The 5,152-nt window shown below is 44.5% G+C and overlaps 1 long non-coding RNA gene across 1 annotated transcript; it reads left to right on the top strand.

Annotated features, from left to right (window-relative positions):
• The first annotated feature begins 6 nt into the window (after nt 1-6).
• Nucleotides 7-909, top strand: LOC119297039. Its single transcript, XR_005145496.1, has 2 exons — nt 7-313; nt 687-909. It is a non-coding gene; the product is annotated as an uncharacterized LOC119297039 (long non-coding RNA).
• Nucleotides 910-5,152: the final 4,243 nt, after the last annotated feature.

Below are 5,152 nucleotides of genomic sequence, written 5' to 3'. Positions count from 1 at the left end.
TCCCATCTCCCAGTGATGAGCCACGCCCCGCCTCCCCCCTCCGGCCGATGAGCCAGGCCCCGGCCTCACAACTCCTGCCGTCACGCCGCGCCCCTGCCTCACAACTCCCGCCGTCACGCCGCGCGCTGACCTGCCGCCGCAGCAATCGCCACAAACAAGAAGCCATTGTCACCCCATCCCCAGTCTCCACAGCCACCAGCCGCTGTCGCGCTCGACCTCCAACCACCGCCTCCACGCCCGTCAGCCGCCGTTGTGAACCACCTCCAGTTGCGGCCTCCAATACCCGCTGGTGCGGCGACCTCCCAGCCCCAAGGTGCCACCTCCACCCCCAATCCTCCAACAGTGCAGCTTCTTCCCGACCTTCTGCTCATTGTGCTCGAGCCACTTGCACCTCTTTGCATTAGTTCTAAAATTCCCCGCACATCAGTACACCTATGTATTGCTTCTGCGATTTTCAAATATGGTTATAGTTGTTGCTTCGATTTTGCTTTTGATGTACATAGTTTGTGAAGAGAAGATTTTATAATTCATGTTGCCGATGAAATGAATTACTAAAAGTTCAAATTTGCTAATCTCTGCAATTCTGGTTCTCTAGATTGGTCTTGGTACAGGATACATCTTAAGCTGGAGTTCGTCGCTAGGCAGGTTTGATTATGTAAAGTTCAAGTTTTTTGTGTGTGATGCAGTATATGTCATGTGGGGCGCTGCGTACAGGCGCGGGTCGCGCGCCCAGGAGCAGCAGCCGATGGCCACAGCTGGCGAGGCATGATCGGGGCAAGGAGTCCTGATCCTACGTTGGTTCCTAGAGTCCAGGAGTAGTTAGTTTCCTAGTTTGTTAGAAGCCCATAAGGCCTTTATATATCCTGTAATCTGCACCCTTTGACGCAAGAAATAAATCATTATCTCCTACCTCCTCCTCTTCTCCTAATCTCTTCTCCTGCACCATTGAGCAGTTAGGCAAAAACCCTAGCGCTCCTATCAACCGAGACTACGAACTACGTAGTCGAGGTCCTGCTGTCTTGGGCACCGAGGTCCTTGGATGCGTCGTCGGCAACATGGGAGGATCTTGACAGTTTCGTCGAGCGCTACCCCACTTTTCAGCTCGAGGACGAGCTGGTCGTCGAGTGGGGGAGAGATGTCATGTGGGACGCTGCGTACAGGCGCGGGTCGCGTGCCCAGGAGCAGCAGCCGACAACCACAGCTGGCGAGGCATGATCGGGGCAAGGAGTCCTAATCCTTCGTTGGTTCCTAGAGTCCAGGAGTAGTTAGTTTCCTAGTTTGTTAGAAGCCCATAAGGCCTTTATATATCCTGTAATCTGCACCCTTTGACGCAAGAAATAAATCATTATCTCCTACCTCCTCCTCTTCTCCTATCTCTTCTCCTGCACCATTGAGCAGTTAGGCAAAAACCCTAGCGCTCCTATCAACCGAGACTACGAACTACGTAGTCGAGGTCCTGCTGTCTTGGGCACCGAGGTCCTTGACAGTATAGCTCGACTACATTTTGTTACCTCTTTACTTTTAAATTGCTGACTGGATGTTGAACTAATTCTCTGCCTTCTCCATCACTTACGTGGTTCCCTATTTGGTTGATCTATTGTACTCATGTATATTTCAAAATACTAAGAAACGAGGCTATCAATTATCTTGTATACAAAAGGTTTGGGACTGGATCTTCTAATGAAAGCATGAGTAGAAGAAGAAGTCCAGGAGGGAGAGGTGTGTGATATACACACTTAATTACCTATGGTGCACTTGTATGTTTTTTCCAAACTTTACTGTCTATGTGAACTATTTCAAGCTCAGGGTGCGGTTACTACACTAAATAAAATAGTTCAGCCTATATGTGTGCTACCCCACTTCATCTATGTACATGCTACTAAATCAGTAGTTCGATTCAACAACCTGCTTTAGTTCAAACGCATGAACAAAAGTACACTGTACTTCAGTTCATTTGTTCTGAAGAACAATATACTGATTTTTTGTTAATCAATGAATAACAATATATTGAAATTTCAGAGTATAAAACAATGCAGTGCTAGCGACTATCGTTGGTACTTAATGTGTCTGTTCTTCCCAGTCAAAGAAGTAGTTCTGGATAGTGGTTCATTGTTAATCAGTGATCAGACTTAGTGTACGTTGGATTATACTAGTGCAAATGCAGCCTCAACTTCCTAGTACGTGTGAACAATGCACACATCTGACAGAAAATGGGTAAATGAGAAAATGAGGTTCTTATGATCATGTTTATTGTTAACTTATTCAGAAGAAATGCAATTAAAGTTATACCAGGAGGGGAAAGCAATTAACTTATTCAAAAATAATTGCATCAGTTCAGACTCGAGAGGGTCTAAGTGTAGAAAAAAATTGGTAGCAGTAAAGGGTCATGATCGAAAAAGATGTAAGTTGTGGTCTCTAGATATTCTCCTGATATATGTCTAAACATGACCAAATTTTGCATGTTTTTTTCTTGTATGTATGTGGTTGAACTATTTAGCTTTTGAGAGAAGTTCAAACTTCCTATGTGTGAAGGTTCAATCAAATTCATTTTCGTAGCTATGAGGTTGAGCCAATTTTCTCGGCTACTGAAACCGATCATTTGATAGGGAATTCAAAAGAAACAGCATATATGAGCATACGTGAAGTTCAAAAGTTCTGGTTCAGGGAAGTAGACATCCTGCAGTTTTTGGGAATTAGTAGTTCACCTTTGCTAAGTGTAGCAAGTTCTCTGGTTGCAAAAACTAATTCACTTTGCAAAAACTCTGGAGGTCAACAATTTCTTTTGTTTGTTGTAGATGGAGATGTGTGTATGTATACATGTGTTCTGGAGATAGGAGAACTTATCTGGTGGTGTGTGCGTGCTGCTGCTGCATCCTCTTCCGGCCGCTCTAATTCACACCCTCAGTACAACTTCTATATGCCCTCATGTTCACAAATCTTGTAGTACTTTTTTCCATAAAAATCTTGTAGTGCTATGTAAAGCAAGCGTGGCCAACACATAGTTTAGGTGTCGCGGTAGTACTCACTGTTGATGGTGGCCTTCTTTTGTGCCGCTACTACTTTGCCACCTAGAGTAGTACTTCTACTACTTACCACGTTGATAAAACCTCGCGAACAGTACATCTATTTGATTAACGATTCTGTAGGGAGAAAAAGTTCACTAATGTACAATCTCTAATCCCAATATACTAAAACTTTTTGTTTAGTAGTTGGTACTGCTCAAGTTTATTTCTTGATGTACACATGATGTCCAAATTCTTCTTTCAGTTCGGTTCAATTTATAAATTTCATTCAGTTCGGCGAGGTGGAGATTGGGGCGCGGTGGAGTGTGGCCGTGTGTGTGGAGACGGCCCGCCGCAACGTCACCGGCTGGATCCCGCTCTTTAGTGTATGTTTTGTATGCTTTTCAGTTCACCTACTTAACAACTGCAAGTCCAATTTCCTCCTTGTTTCCATGTTCTTCATGTAGCACAACAGGTGTTATGCCTATCTGGATCAAAAGAAGCATATGTTCTTTTCTATTCTTGCAAATGAAGCTCCACTTGTGTTCTATTTGAACTTACTTGGCATAAAAATTAGTATTTGTTCTACTGTAAAAAAACATAAAATGAAATGTCTTGGTGCATGATCGAAGGTGCATCTGGAAGCATCCCCATGTCAATTGCAAAGGTTTCCAAGATGTGGCATCCATACTAGCAGTCCAACCCGGTCGCCCCAGGCCGTTTGCCGTCGCAGCTCCCAGGTCGATTGTGTTGAGCCTTGTGCCACTGCCTGTTGAGCTCCATCGCTGTACTGCCCATACCTTTCACGGCCGCCACACCGGGTCGTTTAGCGACACAACCTGAAGCAATTCGACGCTGCAGCTCGGGAGGCAGACACTTCGCCCCTTCATCCCAGGAGAGCAATACATCACCTTGTGTGAGCAGACTGTTGCCGATGTACAATGCTGCTCTAAGCTCCCTTGCCACTGCTCCAGTATGTCCAGCGCCGTCCCCAGTCCAGCCCCGTGGCATCCGAACAGTCAAGTTCATGCCGAGGAGCAGTCCATGGCCGTCAGCTCCTATTTCCACTATAGTGATTGGGTTGCCGTTTTCCTCACCCTTCCCAATGCGTGACAACCCAGCCCACATGCTGCTGCCGTCTGCCACCCCAAAATAGTGTTGGCTCTTCCTCAAGCAACCATTTGGAGAACCTTTTGGTGTTTTTTCTGTTGGTGATTGATTTTAGCAACTTGTAGCTATCTTGCGTATGGAACCTGAAAGTCCAAGATTGTTGTAGATTCAGTTCTTGTAGCACAAATGTCCCAGAGTTCAGTGACATCTCTAATTGATGTACTGTGGTCTTGCATCTCCAATGTGTGTTGCTCAGCTTCCTCCTGATCCGCTCGATCTCGTCCTGCTCCGAAGCATGCTTCAGTTCAACAAAAAGCTCCAGAAAAGTTCAGAGTTCAGCGTACTTTGCATTTATGGTTCGCTCTTTTTTATTCGTCTGTATGGGTTAAGGCAGGGAGAGGGAGCAGAAGGTCATCATGAAAAAAATGTCTCTCCTAGATCCGAGCTGGCGACCTGCGCCTCTACTAATTAGGACGATGTGCAGCTTTCCATGGTCTAATGTATTCCTTCTTGTTACTTCTCCAATTCAGTTTGCCCAAACTTCAGGATAAGCAGTTTGCTCATTTATTTTTCTTTTGTGTTTTGCATTCATTCTATGACAGAGGGTGATTGGATATATTTGTGTGTGCTACATGTGTAAAACCTCTAGTGATTAATTAGTTGTCTGGAGCCTGGAGGAATTCTAAAACATATATGTTCTGGTTATGATTTGATGCTCTCTACATTTTTATATTATTTACATGGGAATTGAAACTATTTGTGTTCAGTATAGCAAAAAATATTTGCACTAAGAATTTCCTTTTAATTTATGGGCTAAAGATATTAGTTTTTGTAATGCTACATCATAATCAGCTATAATATTAGCTTATGTCCTCTCTAATTTTTTGCACTGGATTTGGAGATATGAACAATGATTGATTTTTATCAGTACTTGGTTGTGTGATATTTTTGAAACCAGGACGACCTGGACCTTCGTCTGCTTCTCGTTTCCAGCTGCATCCAGGATGACCTGGACTTGCTGCCACTAGCTGTTGGTGCAC

Source organism: Triticum dicoccoides, chromosome 5A, assembly GCF_002162155.2.
Source record: "Triticum dicoccoides isolate Atlit2015 ecotype Zavitan chromosome 5A, WEW_v2.0, whole genome shotgun sequence".
NCBI lineage: Eukaryota > Viridiplantae > Streptophyta > Magnoliopsida > Poales > Poaceae > Triticum > Triticum dicoccoides.
Note: the sequence above shows the minus strand (reverse complement) of the source record. Positions and strands in the feature narration are given on the sequence as shown.